The sequence below is a fragment of the Loxodonta africana genome, chromosome 1 (assembly GCF_030014295.1).
Source record: "Loxodonta africana isolate mLoxAfr1 chromosome 1, mLoxAfr1.hap2, whole genome shotgun sequence".
Taxonomy (NCBI): Eukaryota; Metazoa; Chordata; class Mammalia; order Proboscidea; family Elephantidae; genus Loxodonta; species Loxodonta africana.
Window position 1 is genome coordinate 192352043 of NC_087342.1, and position 22135 is coordinate 192374177.

Here is a 22135-nt window from a genome sequence, read left to right on the forward strand (position 1 = left end):
CACAATATCTCACCAGGTGTTGACAGAATAATTATAAGTTTTATCATTAGCTTTAAGTAGCACATCAGTCTGAGATACTTATCTTTGTGGTGGTTAATATGGTCGTTTCGCATCTGTTTTTTGTTTTAACTTGGTAAAACCAAACCCATTGCCATGGTCAATTCTGGCTCATTTTGATCCTACAGGACAGAGTAGAAATGCCCCATGTGGTTTCCAGGACTAGCCTGTATGAAAGCAGACTTACACATCTTTCTCCCTGAGAAGCAGCTAGTGGATTCAAAGTGCTGACCTTCTGATTAGCAGCCAAGTGCTTAACTACTGAGCCACCAGGTCTCCTTAACTTGGTAAAGTGACACATATTTCTTGGTATACACTCTGCTTGGTGTTCTCCAAACTACTTGAACCTGTGGCTTTGTGTCTGTCGTTACATATGGAAGCTTCTAAGACAGTACCTCTTCAAATATTTCTCTTACTTTGTCCTCTCTTCTTCTGGAATTCCGATTGCACGTATATTGGAACATTTGATATTGTCCTGCAACTCTTGCATATTCTGTTCTATTTTTTTTTTAATTTTTATTGTGCTTTAAGTGAAAGTTTACAAATCAAGTCGGACTCTCACACAAAAATTTACAAACACTTTATTATATACTCCTAGTTGCTCTCCCCCTAATAAGACAGCACGCTCCTTCCCTCCAATCTCCCTTTTCGTGTCCATTCAGCCAGCTTCTGACCCCCTCTACCCTCTCATCTTCCCTTCAGACAGGAGATGCCAACATAGTCTCATGTGTCTACTTGATCCAAAAAGCTCATTCCTCACCAGTATCATTGTCTATCCCATAGCCTAGTCTAATCCCTGTCTGAAGAGTTGGCTTTGGTAATGGTTCCTGCCTTGGGCTAACAGAAGGTCTGGGGACCATGACCTCTGGGGTCATTCTAGTCTCAGTTAGGCCATTAAGCCTAGTCTTTTTAAGAGAATTTGGGGTCTGCATCCCACTGCTCTCCTGCTCCCTCAGGGGTTCTCTGTTGTATTCCCTGTCAGGGCAGTCATCAGTTGTAGCCGGGTACCATCTAGTTTTTCTGGTCTCAGGCTAATGTAGTCTCTGCTTTATGTGGCCCTTTCTGCCTCTTGGGCTCATAATTACCTTGTGTCTTTGGTGTTCTTCATTCTCCTTTGCTCCAGGTGGGTTGAGACCAATTGATGCATCTTAGATGGCCACTTGCTAGTATTTAAGACCCCAGACACCACTCTCCAAAGTGGGATGCAGAATGTTTTCTTCATAGATTTTATTTCAGATGTCCCCTGAAACCATGGTCCCCAAACTCCTGCCCCTGCTATGCTGGCCTTTGAAGCGTTCAGTTTATTCAGGGAACTTCTTTGGTTTTGGTTTAATCCAGTTGTGCTGACCTCTCCTGTATTGTGTGTTGTCTTTCCCTTCACTACTATCTAATTAGTGAAACTCTCTCTCTCCCTCCCTCCCTCCTCCCTTGTAACTATCAAAGAATATTCTCTTCTCTGTCCAAACTATTTCTCGAGTTCTTATAATAGTGGTCTTATACAATATTTGTCCTTTTGCAGCTGACTAATTTCACTCAGCATAATGCCTTTCAGATTCCTCCATGTTATGAAATATTTCACAGATTCATCATTGTTTTTTATTGATGCATACTATTCCATTGTGTGAATATACCACAATTTATGTATCCATTCATCAGTTGATGGGCACCTTGGTTGCCTCCATCTTCCTCCTATTGTAAACAGTGCTGCAGTGAACATGGGTGTGCATATACCCATTCATGTAAAGGCTCTTATTTCTCTAGGATATATTCCAAGGAGTGGGATTGCAGGATCGTATGGTAGTTCTATTTCTAGTTTCCTAAGGAAGCAACAAATTGATTTCCAAAGTGGTTGTACCATTTTACATTCCCACCAGTGTGTAAGTGTTCCAGTTTCTCCGCAACCTCTCCAACATTTATTATTTTGTCTTTTTTGGATTAATGCCAGCCTTGCTGGAGATGGAATCTCATTGTAGTTTCGATTTGTGTTTCTCTAATGGCTAATGATCGTGTTCGCTCTATCTTTTCCACTTCTTCTTCTTTGTGTTTTACCTTGGATAATTTGTATTTCACCTGGATAATTTCTCCAAGTTCACTGGTTGTTTCCTTGGCTGTGTTAAGTCTACTGATGAGCCCATTGAAAGCATCTTTATTTCTCTTATCAAACTGCTTCATAGGGTTTCCAATGAGCAGCAGGTAGATTCAAGTTGCTCACCTTTTGATTAGCAGCCAGGCTCTTAAGCGCTGTGCCACCAGGGTTCCAGCATGTTGGTAGTTATTTTAAATTCCCTGTCTCATAGTCCAACATCTTGGTCATACCTGGTCAATTCCTTTGCCTTTGGACATTATGTTGTTTTTTTCTTTCTTCTATTGCATCTCATAACTGTTGGCTGAAAGCTGAATAGCGAGACTGAAGTAAATTTTATCTATGCTTGAAAACTAGCACATCTCTTCTTTTGCTATAGCTTTTGTGCATAGCATTGAGTCGATGCAGTCAGAAATTGAACTAGGTTCAGGCTTTGTTACTTCTATGGTTCAAACTCCTCTAGAATTACTTTGTTTTTAGAATGGAAGTTTGTTTACCAGAGGGATTTTCAATGTCTGTGCCACTGTCTTAGTTACCTAGTGATACTATAACACAAATACCAGAAGTGAGTGACTATAAAGAACAGAAATTTATTTTCTCATGCTTCTGGAGGCTGAAAGTCCAAATGCCCTGGCATTTCTTGGTTCCTTGGCGAGGTCTGTCTTCCCTTGTGTGTGTCTCAGTAACTATTCTTGTCTTTTTATAACTCAGCCGTGATTAGGTTTAAAATCCACCTCATATTGGTATGACCTCATTAACATTAAAAGAACAACTATTTTCAAACAGGATCACTTCCACAGGTTAAAGGTCCAGGGATTCAACACATATTCTGGGGAAATGGAATTCGATTCATAATAGTCAGCCTCAAGTTTCGGTAATTTTCTTTCGTACTTGTGCTTCAGAGAAGCTCTCTCTCTGCCATCTTGTTATTCCCCCCAGCAGTAGACTGTTGTTAGTTGTTACTTGATTCTTATTACCCTGCAGGGGTGCGCATGAGGGTGGTTGAGGTTGTTCTCTGGTTTTCTGTTTCATCCTCCTCATAGCCAGGGGCTATGACCTTGGGTCTCAGACTTTGGACCTTTTCAGTGATTCTCCTTTTCCCTAGTGTTAGGGGATCTCTACTGATCTGGGCCTAGGACATACACCTGCCTCTACCTCAGGGGTAGAATGTTTTTTCTTACCCTTGACCCAGCTCTAATGGATCTTCATTTGTGCCCTGAGACTGACAAAGCTTGCTCCCCTTCTCCCAGTTGTTTAAAGCTGTTGTTCCGTATGGGAAATGGGAAGAGGGATTTTGGAGTGGTGACCTTTGGGTTTTTCCCATAGCAGATGCTGTACCCCTCCCCAAAAGTCTGAACCACAAATGAAGCTTTCTCCGGGTCTCTTGCTCTGTCCCAGTCATTCTGGTGAGGACCCAGTGAGACCAGTGGAGAAAACACTAAGGATTAATATAAATCCCTCTTATGTTGTGGCCTGTAAGGATTCTATACTATCACATGAACCCACACTTGAACTTTAGCAATTTATTTTAAAAAATTATCTTAATGTTTCTTACTAGTTTATAAGACATTCTGTGTCCACCCTCAGTATACAATGCTCGTGTCACAGTCTGTCCTTGGCTGCACCTGTTTTTCTTTTTATGTTAATTGCTTGCCCTGCAACTTGGACTCCATGATGACTTCAATATAATTTGAAGTTTTGCATATATCTGAGTTTTTTGGTGTTGTTTAAAGCATAGGAGTAATGCTATTTGAAGTTTCGTACATCCTAGACAGAAACCAGAGGATTGATACATTTAAGAGTAAAATTGACACCGTCCTTCAAGCAAATATTTCCAACTAGATCTCTTTCTCTCTCTTTTCATTTTAATATAACAGATTTATTGAGATATAATTCACACACTATCCAATTCACTCATTTAAAATATAAAATTTAATTTATAGTCATATATTCACAGTGTTGTACAATCAACACCATAATCTATTTAGAATATTTTCATCACCCCAGAAGAAACTCCATATTTATTAGTACTCACTCCTAGTTTCCTCCCAGTCATGCATTCCTCAGGCCCTAGGGAACCACCAATTTAGTTTGTATCTCTGGATTTGCCTTTTCTGGGTATTTCATGTAAGTAGAATCAAATAATATGTGGTCCTTTGTGATTGGCTTCTTTCAGTTAACAATGTTTTCAAGATTCATCTATGTTGTAGTATGTATTAACACTTCATTCCTTTTTATGTTTGAATACTATTCCATTTTTAAAAATACATTACATTTTATTTATCCATTTATCAGGTGATGGATATTTGGGTTGTGTCCAGTTTTTTTTGGCTATTAAGAATAATACTGCTATGAACACTCATGTACAAATATTTGTGTGGAAATAGCCTTTCATTTTCTTGGGTGTATACCCCCACATGTCTGTCAGTTTGTTGTACTGTGGGGGCTTGTGTGTTGCTGTGATGCTGGAAGCTATGCCACCAGTATTCAAATATCAGCAGGGTCGCCCATGGTGGACAGTTTCCAGCTGAGTTTCCAGACTAAGACAGACTAGGAAGAAGGACCCAGCAATCTACTTCTGGAAAGAATTAACCAATGAAAACCTTATGAATAGCAGCAGAACACTGTCTGATACAGTGCTGGAATGTGAGCCCCTCTGGTTGGAAGGCACTCAAAATATGACTGGGAAAGAGCTGCCTCCTCAAAGTAGAGTCAACCTTAATGACGTGGATGGAGTAAAGCTTTCAGGACCTTCATTTGCTGATGTGGCACCACTCAAATTGAGAAGAAACAGGTGCAAACATCCATTAGTAATTGGAACCTGGAATGTACAAAGTATGAATCCAGGAAAACTGGAGATCATTAAAAATGAAACGGAACCCATAAACATCCATATCCTAGGCATTAGTGAGCTGAAATGGACTGGTATTGGCCCTTTTGCATCGGGCCATCCTATGGTCTACTATGCTGGGAATGACAACTTGAAGAGGAATGGCTTTGCATTCATCATAGAAAGAATATTTCAAGAGCTATCCTGAAGTACTATGCTGTCAGTTATAAGATAATATCCATGCATGTACAAGGAAGACCAGTTAACACGACCATTATTCAAATTTAAACACCAACCACTAAGGCCAAAGATGGCGAAATTGAAGATTTTTACCAGCTTCTGCAGTCTGAAATTGGTCAAACATGCAATCAGGATGCAGTGATTATTACTGGTGATTGGAATGCAAAAGTCGGGAAATAAAGAAGGATCAGTAGTTGGAAAATATGGCCAACGATGCTGGAGATCACCTGATTGAATTTTGCAAGACCAATGACTTATTCATTGCAAATACCTTTTTTCACCAACATAAACAGAGACTATGCCCATGGACCTCACCAGATGGAATACACAGGAATCAAATCAACTACATCTGTGGAAAGAGACGATGGAAAAGCTCAATATCATTTGTCAGAACAGGACTAGGGGCCAATTGTGAATCAGACCATCAATTACTCATATGCAATTTCAAGTTGAAATTGAAGAAAATTAGAACAAGTTGACGAGAGCCAAAGTATGACCTTGAGTATATCCTACTTGAATTTAGAGACCATTTCAGGAATAGATTTGACACATTGAACGCTAGTGACCAAAGACAAGACGAGTTGTGGAATGACATCAAGGACAACATACATGAAGAAAGCAAGAGGTCGTCAAAGAGAAAGAAAAGACCAAAATGGATGTCAGAAGAGACTCTGAAAGTTGTTCTTGAACATCGAGTAGCTAAAGGAAAAGGAAAAAAATATTGAAGTAAAAGAGCTGAACAGAAGATTTCAAAGGGCGGCTCGAGAAGACAAAGTAAAGTATTATAAATGACACGTGCAAAGAGCTGGAGATGGAAAACCAAAAGGGAAGAACACACTCGGCGTTTCTCAAGCCAAAAGAACTGAGAAAAAATTCAAGCCTTGAGTTGCAATACTGAAAGATTCTATGGGGAATATATTAAATGACTCAAGAGGAATCAAAAGAAGATGGAATACACAGAGTCCTATATCAAAAGGAATTGGTTGAAGTTCAACCCATTTTGGGAGGTAACATATGATCAGGAACCGATGGTACTGAAGGAAGATGTCCAAGATGCACTGAAGGCACTGGCGAAAAACAAGGCTCCAGGAATTGACGGAAGACCAAACGAGATGTTTCAACAAATGGATGCGGCCCTGGAAGTGCCCACTCATCTATGCAAAGAAATCTGGAAGACAGCTTCCTGGCCAACTGACTGGAAGAGATCCATATTTATGCCTATTCCCAAGAAAGATGATCCAATCAAATGCAGAAATTATTGAACAATGTCATTAATATCACATGCAAGCAAAATTTTGCTGAAGATCATTCAAAAGCAGCTGCAGCAATATATCGACATGGAACTTCCAGAAATTCAAGTCAGATTTAGAAGAGGATGTGGAACCATGAATATCATTTCTGATGTCAGATGGATCCTGGCTGAAAGCAGAGAATACCAGAAAGATGTTTACCTGTGTTTTATTGACTATGCTAAGGCATTCAACTGAGGGGATCATAACAAATTATGGGTAACATTGCAGAGAATGGGAATTCCTGAACACTTAATTGTGCTCATGAGAAATCTGTACATGCATCAAGAGGGCAGTCATTGGAACAGAACAGGGCCATACCTCATGGTTTAAAGTCAGGAAAGGTGTGTGGCAGGGTTGTATCCTTTCACCTTATCTGTTCAATCTGTATGCTGAGCAAATAATCTGAGAAGCTGGACTATATGAAAAGAATGGTGCATCAGGACTGGAGGAAGTCTCATTAACAACCTGCATTATGCAGATGACACAACCTTGCTTGCTGAAAGTGAAGAGGACTTGATGCACTTACTGATGAAGATCAAAGACCATGGCCTCAACATAAAGAAAACAAAAATCCTCACGACTGGACCAATAAGCAACTTTGTGATAAACAGAGACTGAGGTTGTCAAGGATTTCATTTTACTTGGATCCATAATCAACACCCATAGAAGCAGAAGTCAGGAAATCAAAAGACACATTGCATTAGGCAAATCGGCTGCAAAAGATCTCTTTAAAGTGTTGAAAAGCAAAGATGTCACCTTGAGGACTATGGTGCACCTGACCCAAGCCATGGTGTTTTCAATTGCCTCATATACGTGCGAAAACTTGACAATGAATAAGGAAGACTGAAGAATTGAGGCCTTTGAATTGTAGTGTTGGCGAAGAATATTGAATATACCATGGAGTGCCAAAAGAACAAACAAATCTGTCTTGGAAGAAGTACAACCACAATGCTCCTTAGAAACAAGAATGGTGAGACTACATTTCAAATATTTGGACATGTTATCAGGAGGGATCAGTCCCTGGAGAAGGACATCATACTTGGTAAAGTAGAGGGTCAGCGAAAAAGAGGAAGACCCTCAATGAGATGGATTGACACAGTGGCTGCAACAATGGGCTGGAGCATAGCAACAATTGTGAGGATGACACAGGACTGAGCAGTGTTTCATTCTGTTGTGCACAGGGTTGCTCTGAGTCGGACCTGACTCGATGGCACCTAACAACAACAACAACAACAACACCATACCTAAGGATAGAATTGCTGTGTCAGATGGCAACTCTATGTATAACCTTTTTTGGAACTACCAAACTTTTGCAAAGCAGGTGCATCATTTTACATTTTCACCAGCAGTGTATGAGAGTTCCATTTTCTCCATATTACCTCCAACACTTATTATTATCTGTCCTTTTGATTATAGTCATTCCAGTGGGTGTGAAGGGGTATCCCATTTTAATTTTGATATGCATTCCACTGATGGTTGATTATCTTTCAATGTGCTTATTTGTGTGTGTACTTTGACAGGTTTCTATTCAGATCCTTTACCCATTTTTAAATTGTTATTTGTCTTTGTTGAATTAAAAAAATTGTTATACATTCTGGAAAAAAAATCCCTTATCAGATATACCTTTTGCAATTCTTTTTTCCCATTCTGTGGTTCATCTTTTTACTTCCTTGATAGTGTCCTTTGGAACACAAGCATTTTAATTTTGATGATGCTCAAATTATCTATTTTTTCTATCGTCACTTGTGCTTTTTGATTGATATAATATCTAAGGGGCCTTTGCGTAACCAGTGTCATAGGATTTAATCCTAAATCTTCATTGTTTTGTGTTTGGAAACCCGGTTGTCTTTATATCATTTGTTGAAAAGATTATTCATTCCTCACTGAATTGTCTTGGCACCACGTTAAAAATCAGTTGGCCATCAACGAGTCGGTTTATTTCTAGACTCTCAATTCTACTCCATTGATCTAAAAATCTATTTGTATGCCTTTTTTTTTATGTCTGTTTCTTGATTTCCGTAACTTTGTAGTAAGTTTTGTAATGGAATGTGTGAATCCTTCAAACTTGTCCTTCTTTTCCAAGATTTTTTTGCTATTGTGGTTCCCTTGATTTTCTATATGAATTTTAGAATCAGCTTGTAAATGTCTGCAAGGAACCCTTTGGCATCAACTCCAGATCATGGCGGCCCAATGTGCGTCAGAGTAGAACTGCGCTCCATGGGATTTTCAGTGGCTGATTGTTTTTTTCAGAAGCAGATCACCAGGACTTTCTCCTGATGCACCTACGGGCGGACTCGATTCTCTACCCTTTCTATTAGCAGTCAAGGACCTTAACCACGTGCACCACCCAGGGGCTCCTTTCTGCAAAGAAGGCGGCTGGATTTTGATGAGGCTTTTGGTGAATCTGTAGGTCAGTGTGGAGAGTATTTCCATCTTAACAAATTAAATCATCTAAATCCTGAACATGGGATGCTTTCCATTTCTTTGGGCCTTCTTTAATTTCTTTCAACAATATTTATAGTTTTCAGAGTATAAGGTTTGCACTTCTTTTGTTAGATTTATTACTAAGTAATTATTTAAAAAAACTTTTCTTTTTTTAAATTATTTTGGATGCTATTGTAAATGTATTTGTTTTCCTAATGTAGATTTCCATTTGTTCATTGTACTGTACAGAAATAAAATTAATTTTTGTATTTTGATATTTGGATCTCATTTATTATTGCTAATAGTTTTTTAGTGGATTCCAAAGGATTTACTGTGTACTTGATCATGTCATCTGCAGATAGAGATAATTTTACTTATTCATTTATTACTTTATTTTCTTGCCTAATTATCCTGGCTAGATTCTCTAGCCCAGTGTTGAACAGAAGTGATGTTAGTAGATATTCTTGTGTTGTTCCTCTCTGAGGGGGAAATCTTTCACCATTAAATATGATGTTAGCTGTGAGTTATTTGTAGATGCCTTTTATCGAATTGAGGAAATTCCCTTCTGTTCTTAGTTTGTTGAGTGTTTTCATCATGAGGGAGCACTGAATTTTGTCAAATGCTTTTCTTGCTCCTAATGACATTATTAGGTGTTTTTTGCCTTTATTTTATTGATCTGATACATTACATTAATTGATTTTCAGATGTTAAACTACCTTGGCATTCGTAGAATAAAACCCATTTGGTCATTGTGTATAATCTCTTTTCATATGTTGCTATATTCTGTGGTGCAGTGGTTAAGAGCTACAGCTGCTAAGCAAAAGGTTGCCAGCTTGAATCCACCAGCCACTCCTTGGAAACCCTGTGGGGCAGTTCTACTCTGTCCTAAAAGAATTGCGATGAGCCAGAATCGACTCCATGGCAACGTTTTTTTTTTTTTAATATTTGCTTAGTATTTTGCTGAGAATTTTTGCAACAATATTCATAAAAGATATTGGTCTGTAGTTTTCTTGTGATGTGTTCGTCTGGAGTTGGCATCAGTGTAAACTGGTCTATAGAATGAGTTGGGAAATGTTTCCTCCTCTTTATATTTTTGGTGGAGTTCGTAAAGAATTGGTACTAATTCTTTTTTAATGATTTCAAAGGATTCACTGGTAACACCATCTAGGCTTGGGCTTTTCTTTGTAGGTAGTTTTCAATTACTAATTGACTGTCTTTATTTACTATAGATCTATTCAGATTTTTCATTTCTTGTTGGGTCAGTTTCAGTTGTTTATATCTTTCTGGGAATTTTTCATTTTCGAGTTACATAATTTGCATATAATTGTTTATAATATTGTCTTGTAAACGTGTTTTCTTCTGTTAGGTCAGTAGTAATGTGCCATCATTCATTCCTGATTTTAGTAATTTGAGTCTTCTTTCTTTTCGTTTTGGTCCATCTGGCTAAAGTTTTGTCAATTTTGTTCATCTTTTCAAAGAACCAGCTTTTGGTTTTGTTGATTTTCTCTACTCTTTTTCTATTCTCATTTACATGACTTTTTGCTCTAATCCTTGTTATTTCCATCCTTCTGCTTGCTTTGAGTTTAGTTTGCTCTGCTTTTTTCCAGTGTTTTAAGGTTGTTTGTTACTTTATTGATTTGAGATTTTTCTTTATTAATTGTAGGCATTTACAATCATAAATTTTTCTTCAAAGTCTGAACACTGCTAAAGTTTTGATATACTATGTCTTTATTTTCATTCATTTCTAAGTATTTTCTACTTCCCCTTGTGATTTCTACTTTGACCCATTGGTTATTTAGGATGGTGTTATTTAATTTATACGTATTTGTGAATTCTTGAAATTTGTTTTGTGATTAATTTTTATTTCATTCTATTGTAGTCCAAGAACAAACTTTATGTGATATCAATTTTTTGAAATTTATTGAGGCTTGTTTTATGGACTAGCATATGGTCTATCCTGAAGAATGTTCCATGTGCACTTGAGAAGAATGGGTATTCTGCTGTGGTTGGGGGTAGTGGTATGTAAAACCCATTGCTGTCAAGTCTGTTATGACTCATAGCGACCTGATAGGACAGAGTAGAACTGCCCCATAGGGTTCCCAAGGAGAGCCTGGTGAATTCGAACTGCTGGCCTTTTGGTTAGCAGCGGTAGCCCTTAACCACTATATCACCAGTGGTACGTAGATGACTGTTAAGTCTAGTTGGTTTGTAGTGTGGCTCAAGTGTTCTATTTCCTTGTTGATCTTCTTCCTAGTTGTTCTATCCATTTTCAAGTGTGGTATTAAAATCTCTAGTTATTACTGTTGAATTGTGCCTTTCTCCTTTCAATTCTGACAAGATTTTTTTCCTCCATGGGCTCTGTTGTTGGATCCATGTCATGTAGTAATTGTTATATCTTCCTGATGGATTGATACTTTTATAATTATAAAATATCCCTATTTATCTCTATTAATTTTGTAAAAGTCCATTTTGTCTGATATTAATTTAGACACTCCAGTTTTCTTAAAATGTGTGTCCTATAGACAGCATATAGTTCAATCTTGCTTTCTATTTGGTGTAACAGTCTCTGCCTTTTGATTGGATTTTCAAATCTATTCACATTGAATATTACTATTGATATAGTTGGATTTATGTCTTCCAGTGTACTTTTTTGTATTCTATATGTCTCATGTGGTTTTGTTTCTTTATTTCTTCTTTTTGCATTAAATGTATATTTTCTACTGTAATATTTTACCTCTTTTAGTGATTTTTTCGTATATTTTTTGAGTTATAATCTTAGTGATTCCTTTGCAGTTTACCAAATACATTTCAAATTATTAAAATCAGTTTTAGATTTATACTAACTTAATTCCAAAGATATATAGAAATGCTACTCTTATGTAGCTCTATTTCCTTTTCCCTATTTTGTACTGTTATTGTTATATGTATTACGCCTGTATATGCTACAAACCAAAGAATTCAGTGTTATAATTATTGCCTTATATAATTTTATGTCTTTTAAAGAAAATGATTAAGAAAGGGGAAACTTCTTTGTTATACTATCTTAGTTACCATTTCTTTTTCTCTTCATGGTTCTTGTGAATTCAAATTACCACCTGGTATAATTTTCTTAACCTAATACAGATTTGCTCCTCCCACACCCCCAACTCCTTTGTGCCATTATTACCAAATGTTTTACATTTCTATATGTTATAAGCCCAATAATACAATTATATACATTATATAGCCACCGTACATCTGTCAGTTTGTTGTACTGTGGTGGCTTGTGTGTTGCTGTGATACTGGAAACTTTGCCACCAGTATTTCATATACCAGCAGGGTCACTCTTGATGGACAGGTTTCAGTGGAGCTTCCAGACTAAGACAGAATAGGAAGAAGGATCCGGCAGATTACTTCTGAAAAAATTGGCCAGTAAAAACCTTGTGAATAGCAGCAGAACATTGATATAGTGCCAGAAGATGAGCTCCTCAGGTTGGAAGATACTTGAAATACAACTGCGGAAGTGCTGCATCATCAATGTAGAGTTGACCTTAACGATGTGGATGGAGTCAAGCTTTCAGGACCTTCATTTGCTGATGTGGCATGAATCAAAAATGTGAAGAAACAGTTGCAAGCATCCATTAATAACAGGAATTTGAAATGTGTGAAGTATGAATCTAGGTAAAGAGGAAGACATAAAAAATGAAATGGAATGCATAAAGATTGATATCCTAGGCATTAGTAGCTGAAATGGACTCATATTGGTCATTTTGAATTGGACAATTTTAATGGCCTACTAGAATAACAAAGTAAAGAGGAATGGTGTCACATTCATCATCAAAAAGAACAATTCAAGATCTATCCTGAAGTACAACGCTGTCAGTGGTAAAATAATATCCATATGGCAACAAAGAAGTCCAGTTATTATGACTATTATTCAAATTTACACACCAACCACTAATGCCAAAGATGAGGAAATTAAAGATCTTTATGAACTTCTGCAGTCTGAAATTGATCAAACATGCAATCAAGATGCATTAATAACTACTGGTAATTGAAATGTGAAAACTGGAAACAAAGAAGGATTGGGAGTTGGAAAATATGGCCTTGGTGATAGAAAGGACACGGAAGATCACATGATAGAATTTTGCAAGACCAATTACTCCTTTCTTGCAAACGCCTTTTTTCAACAACTTAAACGGCAACTATACACATGGGCCTTACCAGATGGACAACACAGGAATCAAATCAACTACTTCTGTGGAAAGAAATGATGGAAAATCTCAATATCATTTGTCAGAACAAGGCCAGGGATGTACTGCAGAACAGATCACCAATTGCTCACATGCAAGTTCAAGTTGAAGCTGAAAAAAATTAAAACAAGTCCACAAGAGCCAAAATAAAACCTTGAGTCTATATCCCACCTGAATTTGGAGACCATCTCAAGAATAGATTTAATGCATTGAACACTAATGACCAAAGGCCAGATGAGTTGTGGGAAGACATCAAGGACATCATATATGAAGAAAGAAAAAGGTCATTAAAAAAAACAGGAAAGAAAGAAAAGACCAGAATGAGTGTCAGAAGAGACTCTGAAACTTGCTCTTGAATGCAGAGTAGTTAAAGTGAATGGAAAGAGTGATGAAGTAAAAGAACTGAATGGAAGATTTCAAAGGGCAGGTTGAGAAGACAAAATAAAATATTGTAATGAATTGTGTGAAGATCTGGAGTTAGAAAACCAAAAGGGAAGAACACACTTGGCATTTCTCAAGCTGAAAGAACTGAAGAAAAAATTCAAGCTTTGGGTTGCAATTTTGAAAAGATTCTATGGGCAAAGTATTTAATGACACAGGAAGTATCAGAAACAGATAGAAGGAATACACGGAGCCACTGTAATAAAAACAATTGGTCGACGTTCAACCATTTCAGGAGGTAGAATATGATCACAAACAGATGGTATTAAAGGAGGAAGTCCAAGCTGAACTGAAGGCACTGGCGAAAAATGAGCCTCCAGGAATTGATAGAATACTAATTGACATATTTCAACAAATGGATGCAGCGCTGGAGTCACTTACTCCTCTATACCAAAAAATTTGAAGACAACTACCTGGCTAATGGCCTGGAAGAAATCTATATTTGTACCCATTCCAAAGATAGGTGATCCAACAGAATGTGGGAATTATTGAACAATATCATTAATATCACAAGCGAGTGAAATTTTGCTGAAAATCATTCAAAAGTGGTTGTAGCAGTACATCCACAGGGAAGTGTCAGAAATTCAAGCCAGATTCAGAAGAGGACATGGAACGAGGGATATCATTGCTGATGTCAGATGGATCCTGGCTGAAAACCGAGAATAGCAGAAAGATGTTTACCTCTGTTTTATTGTTCTATACAAAGGCGTTGGACTGTGTGGGTGATAACAAATTATTGATAACACTGTGAAGAGTGTGAATACCAGAACATTTAATTGTGCCTATATGGAACCTGTTAGACCAAAAGGCAGTCGTTCAAACAGAGCAAAGGGATACTACATCGTTTAACATCAAGAAAATGTGTGTCTGGGTTGCATCATCTCACGTACTTATTCAATCTGTATGCTGAGCAAAGAATCCGAGATGCTGGACTATATGAAGAATGTGGCATCAGGATTGATTGTAGACTCATTAACAACCTGTGATATGCAGATAACACAACCTGGCTTGCTGAAAACGAAGAGGACTTGAAGCACTTGCTGATAATACAGCCTTCATTATGGATTATATTCAGTAAAAACCAGAAATCTTCACAACTGAACCAATAAGGAACACTATGATAAATGGAGAAAAGAAAAGGTTAATATTGTGAAGGATTTCATTTTACTTGGATCCACAATTAATGCTGTGGAAGCAGCAGTCAGGAAATCAAACCACATATTACATTGGGCAATTCTGCTGCAAAAAAGACCCCTTTAAAGTGTTAAAAAGCAAAGATGTTGGTTTGAGGACTAAGGTGCATCTGACCCAAGCCATGATATTTTCAATTGCCTCATATGCATGCAGAAGGTAGACAATGAATGACAAAGGCTGAAGAAGAATTGATGCCTTTGAATTACGGTGTTGGTGAAGAATATTGATTATACAATGGACTGCCAGAAGAAGGAAGAAGTCTGTCTTGGAAGAAAAATGGCCAGAATGCTCCTTGGAAGTCAAGATGGTAAGACTTTGTCTCACATGTTATCAGAAAGGACCAGTCCCTGGGAAATACATTCTGCTTGGTAAAGTAGAGGGTCATTGGAAAAGAGGAAGACCCTTGACTAGATGGACTGACAGTGGCTGCAACAACGGGGTGAAACATAACAATAATTATGAAGAAGGTACAAAACTGGACAGTGTTTTGTTCTGTATTACATAGGGTTGCTATGAGTCAGAATTGACTTGTAGGCACCTAACAATATTGTTGTTGTTGTTAGGTGCCATTGAGTCAGTTCTGACTCATAGCGACCCTATGCACAAGAGAACGAAACATTGCCCGGTCCTGAGCCATCCCCGCAATCCTTGTTATGCTTGAGCTCATTGTTGGAGCCACCGTGTCAATCCGCCTCCTTGAGGGTCTTCCTCTTTTCCGCTGACCCTGTACTCTGCCAAGCATGATGTCCTTCTCCAGGAACTGATCCCTCTTGACAACATACCCAAAGTATGTAAGACCCAGTCTCGCCATCCTTGCTTCTAGGGAGCATTCTGGCTGCACTTCTTCCAAGGCAGATTTGTTCATTCTTTTGGCAGTCCATCTTGACTTCCAAGGAGCATTCTGGCCATTTTTCTTCCAAGACAGACTTCTTCCTTCTTCTGGCAGTCCATTGTATAATCAATATTCTTCGCCAACACCACAATTCAAAGGTGTCAAGTCTTCTTTGGTCTTCCTTAGTCATTGTCCAGCTTTCACGTGCGTATGATGCAATTGAAAATGCCATGGCTTGGGCCAGGTGCACCTTAGTCTTCAAGGTGACATCTTTGCTCTTCAACACTTTAAAGAGGTCCTTTGCAGCAGATTTACCCAATGCAATGCATCTTTTGATTTTTTAACTGCTACTTCCATGGCTGTTGATTGTGGATCCAAGTAAAATGAAATCCTTGACAACTTCAATCTTTTCTCCATTTATCATGATGTTGCTCATTGGTCCAGTTGTGAGGATTTTTGTTTTCTTTATGTTGAGGTGCAATCCATACTGAAGGCTGTGGTCTTTGATCTTCATTAGTAAGTGCTTCAAGTCCTCTTCACTTTCAGCAAGCAATGTTGTGTTATCTGCATAACGCAGGTTGTTAATAAGCCTTCCTCCAATCCTGATACCCCATTCTTCTTCATATAGTCCAGCTTCTCGTATTATTTGCTCGGCATACAGACTGAATAGGTGTGGTGAAAGAATACAACCCCGACGCACACCTTCCCTGACTTTAAATCACTCAATATCCCCTTGTTCTGTCCAAACAACTGCCTCTTGATCTATGTAAAGGTTCCTCATGAGCACAATTAGGAGTTTTGGAATTCCCATTCTTTGCAATGTTACCCATAATTTGTTATGATCCACACAGTCGAATGCCTTTGCATAGTCAATAAAACACAGGTAAACATCCTTCTGGTATTCTCTGCTTTCAGCTAGGATCCATCTGACATCAGCAATGATATCCCTGGTTCCACATGCTCTTCTGAAACCAGCCTGAATTTCTGGCAGTTCCCTCTCGATATACTGCCACAGCCATTTTTGAATGATCTTCAGCAAAATTTTTCTTGCGTGTGGTATTAATGGTATTGTTCTGTAATTTCCACATTCGGTTGGATCACCTTTCTTGGGAATAGGCATAAATATGGATCTCTTCCAGTCAGTTGGCCAGGAAGCTGTCTTCCATATTTCTAGGCATAGACGAGTGAGCACCTCCAGTGCTGCATCTGTTTGTTGAAACATCTCAATTGATATTCCATCAATTCCTGGAGCCTTGTTTTTCACCAATGCCTTCAGAGCAGCTTGGACTTCTTCCTTCAGTACCATCCGTTCCTGATCATATGCCACCTCTTGAAATGGTTGAACATAGACTAATTCTTTTTGGTATAATGACTCTGTGTATTCCTTCCATCTTCTTTTGATGCTTCCTGCGTCATTTAATATATCCCCCATAGAATTCTTCACTATTGCAACTCGAGGCTTAAATTTTTTCTTCAGTTCTTTCAGCTTGAGAAATGCTAAGTGTGTTCTTCCGTTTTGTTTTTCCATCTCCAGCTCTCTGCGCATGTCATTATGATACTTATAATACTTTGTCTTCTCGAGCCACCCTTTGAAATCTTCAGTTCTTTTACTTCATCAGTTCTTCCTTTTGCTTAAGCTGCTCGACGCTCAAGAGCAAGTTTCAGAGTCTCCTCTGACATCCATCTTGGTCTTTTCTTTCTTTCCTGTCTTTTCAATGACCTCTTGCTTTCTTTATGGATGATGTCCTTCATGTCATTCCACAACTCGTCTGGTCTTCGGTCACCGGTGTTCAATGCATCAGATCTATTCTTCAGATGGTCTCTAAATTCAGGTGGTATATACTCAAGGTCATATTTTGGCTCTCGTGGACTTGCTCTGATTTTCTTCGGTTTCAGCTTGAACTTGCATATGAGCAATTGATGGTCTGTTCCACAGTCGTCCGCTAGCCTTGTCCTGACTGATGATATTGAGCTTTTCCATCATCTCTTTCCACAGATGTAGTCAGTTTGATTTCTCTGTGTTCCATCTGGTGAGATCCATGTGTATAGTCGTTGTTTATGTTGGTGAAATAAGGTGTTTGCAATGAATAAGTTGTATGTCTTGCAAAATTGTGTCATTCTATCTCCGGCATTGTTTCTGTCACCAAGGCCATATCCAACTACCAATCCTCCTTCTTTGTTTCCAACTTTCGCATTCCAATAACTCGTAATTATCGATGCATTTTGATTGCCTGTTCGATCAATTTCAGACTGCAGCAGCTGATAAAAATCTTCTATTTCTTCATCTTTGGCCCTAGTGGTTGGTGCGTAAATTTGGATAATAGTCATATTAACTGGCCTTCCTTGTAGGCGTATGGATATTATCCTATTACTGACAGCGTTGTACTTCAGGATAGATCTCGAAACATTCTTTTTGAGAATGAATTCAACACCATTCCTCTTCAACTTGTCATTCCCAACATAGTAGACTATACGATTGTCCGATTCAAAATGGCCAATACCAGTCGATTTTGGCTCACTAATGCCTAGGATATTGATGTTTATGCTTTCCATTTCACTTTTGACAATTTCCAATTTCCCTGGATTCATACTTCGAACATTCCAGGTTCCTATTATTAATGGACATTTTCAGCTGTTTCTTGTTATTTTGTGTCGTGCCACATCAGCAAATGAAGGTCCCGGAAGCTTTACTCCATCCATGTCATTAAGGTCGACTCTACTTTGAGGAGGCAGCTCTTCCCTAGTCATCTTTTGAGTGCCTTCCAACCTTGGGGGCTCATCTTCCAAGCACTATATCACAGAATGTTCTGCTGCTATTCATAATGTTTTCACTGGCTAATGCTTTTCAAAAGAAGACTGCTGGGTCCTTCTTCCTAGTCCGTCTTAGTGTGGAACCTCAGCTGAAACCTGTCCTCCATGGGTGACCCTGCTGGTACTTGAATACTGGTGGCATAGCTTCCAGGATCACAGGAACACCCAAACCCCCACAGTACAACAAACTGATAGACACGTGGGGGATCTAACAATAATAACTGCATTTTATACAGTTCTTTTTAAAAATCTATTAAAAGAAGAAAGGAAAGACATGTTCATTTATATTCTCTTTCATAATTACATAATTACCTTTAGTGGTATTCTTCGTTTTGTTTTTCTTCTCTCATTTTGAATTATTGTCCTTTGTCACTCGCTTTCTTCTCAAAGAACTTCCTTCAGTATTTCTTATAAGGCAGATCTGATAGCCATACACTGCCTCAGTTTTTGATCCTCTCAGAATGCCTTTATTTTGGCTTCATTTTTGGAAGATATTTTTGGCAGATTTAAGATTCTTGTTGGTAGTTATGTGTCTTTCAACACTTTGAATATGTCATTCCACTGCCTTCTGGTCTCCTTTGCTTCTGATGTAAAGTCAGCTATGGAGTTTTCTTGTATGTGACAAGTTGTTTTTCTGTTTTCGCTTTCAAGGTTTTCTCCTTGTTTTTCAATATTTTTACTAGGATGTGTCTGGGTTGATCTCTTTGAACTTATCCTACTTGAAGTTTGTTGACCTTATTGGTTGTATAACTAATTTTTAAATCAGATTTCAGAAGTTTTCAGCTATTACTTCTTTGAATGTTTTTTCTGCTCCTTTTGTTTTCTCCTCTTATTGTGGTACTCCCATTATGCATAGATTTATGCACTTAATAGTGTCCCACATTTTTATGAGATTTTGTTAGTTTTTTTTTTCATTTTTTTCTACATTCTTTGTATTCCCTAATTTCTATTGCAGCATCTTTAAATTTGCTGATTCTTCCTTCTTCTTCAAGTCTACTGTTGAACTCCTCTAGTGATTTTCTCATTTCAATTATTGTACTTTTCAACTCCAGAATTTACATTTTGTTCTATTTTATAATTTCTATTTTTTTGTGTTTGTTGATATTCTCAATTTGATGAGATACTGTCATCATACCTTCATTTGCTTCTTTAAACATAACTTCCTTTAGTTCCTTAAACATATTTATTATAGCTTCTTTGAAGTTTTTGTTTGCTAAGTCCAATATCTGGGCCCTCTTATAGTTTCTGTTGCCTGCTTTTTTTTTTTTTTCCACCTATGCATAATCCATACTTTTCTGGATTTTTTGTTTGTTTTTCCCATGCCGTGCATTTTTTCATTGAAAACTCAATGTTTTATTTAATACTTCGTAGCCACTCTGAATTATGTCCCCTTCCTACCAAGGTCTTATTGTTTTTGTATTTGATTTTTTTGACTGGACTATTTTAGCGAAGTGTGTTTCCCCCAGTGTGAATTCTTTGATATCTGTCCTCAGAGGGAGCAGCCTCGGTTATGAACCAGCCACCCTGTGATGACAGTGGTTTTAACAAGGCTCTCTGACTGTTTATTTCCCTGATTTTTCTATTAAGCTATCTACCTCTGTTGTTAACACATCCAGCTGTAAAAACCAAAAAAAGCAAACCCATTGCCATCAAGTCAATTCTGATTCATAGAGACCCTGTAGGACAGAGTAGAACTGCTCTCACAGGATTTCCAAGGCTATAATCTTTACTATTGGAGGCAAAGTGCCACATCTTTCTCCCATGGAGTGCCTAGTAGATTTGAACTGCCGACCTTTTGGTTAGCAGCCAAGCACTTAACCACTGCACCATCAGAACTCCTACCCACCTGTTCCAAAAAAAAAAAACAAAAACCAAACCCATTGCCGTTGAGTCAATTCCAACTCATAACGACCCTACTGGACAGAATAGAACAGCCCCACAGAGTTTCCAAGGAGCACCTGGTGGATTCAAACTGCTGACCTTTTGGGTAGCAGACGTAGCTCTTAACGGCTACGAAACCCAGCTCTTAGGCTCTACTAATTTCTGGCTCTTAGCACTACTTTTATATTTACACTTCCTGGTGGCATAAATTGTTCCCACACTGTTCCAATTAGATTTGGGCCCCTTTGTAGGGGTAGTTTTGAAGCCAGTCTTTGAGATTTGTTCTGAATCCATGAGGTCTCTTCTTAGCCATCTCTTTCCCTGGTTCTTTCTAATAAACTAGCTGACCTACAGTTTAGCTTGTTGTTCTTATGGAGCTATCAGCCTCCCCTTAATTGCTTACCACCAAAATCTCTTATTTTTTTCAAAAGCCCCATAGGCTTGAACTTCTCTCCACACTCTTGGGTAAGTAACGTCAGTTTTTTGGAAAAGTACTTCAGAGCTCTCTGTTCTTATAAACTACCTCTCCACCTGGGCAAAATCCCTGAACTACTACTCTGGAGCAGATGGTGGGAACTCTCAGAGTGACATCCCTGCTTTAAGAGGAATAGGGGCAGTAACTTCTGGTCTTGCAGGTTTACTTCTGCTGGCATGGAACCTCTACCTTATGTGTGAGTTGGGGTGAAGTTTATTGGGACCACGGTATTTTCAACCTGCCATGCCTACAAATGGGGCTGGGTGGAGGAAGGCATCCCACATCCTCTCTGAAATTTAGCCTCTGAAACATGGCACTTTAAGGATGAGAAATGCTGGCCCACTTCTCCCAGGGATATACCGTAGCCCTTGAATCACAGCTGGGGAAAATAGCCCTATGTTCTTGGCTGTACCCATTGGGAACACAGCTTCCATCATACTGAGCTGGGATTTGGGAGTCCGGGAGTGAGTCATAATTCAAGTGCTAAGACTCATTCTAACTGAGATTTAATAGATTTTCTTCAAAAATAATTTCTTCATTTTCTATATGACCTTAGAACAATTTCCAGAGACTTTAAATAGTTGTTATAAATAATTTTCATCAGTTATTTTTATTTACTAGGGAGGAGAGGGTCTTAAAAGTTTCTCATGCCTCCATTCCAGAAGTAATATCTCCAAGATGTCTCTTGATAGAAAAATAATAATAAGCATTAATATTTATTGCATACTTATGTTCTAGGGCTAAAATTTATGTTGTTGTTGTTAGGTGCCGTTGTGTCAGTTCTGACTCATAGCGAACCTATGTACCACAGAAACACTGCCTGGTCCTTTCCATGCTCACAATCATTGTTATGCTTAAGCCCACTGTTGCAGCCACTGTGTCAATCAATCCATCTTGCTGAGAGTCTTCCTCTTTTTCACTGGCCTTGTACTCTACCAAGCATGCTGTCCTTCCCCAGGAACTGATCTCTCCTGATAACATGTCCAAAGTATGTAAGATGTGTCTCGCCATCCTTGCTTCTAAGGAGCATTCTGGTTGTACTTCTTCCACGACAAATTTGTTCATTCTTTTGGCAGTCCATGGTATAGTCAATATTCTTCACCAACACCACAATTGAAAAGCGTCAATTCTTTGGTCTTCCTTATTCATTGCCCAGCTTTTGCATGCGTATGAGGCAATTGAAAACACCATGGCTTGGGTCAGGCGCACCTTAGTGCACAAGGTGACATCTTTGCTTTTCAACACTTTAAAGAGGTCTTTTGCAGCACATTTGCCCAACTCAATGCGTCTCTTCATTTCTTGACTGCTGCTTCCATGGGTGTTGATTGTAAATCCAAGTAAAA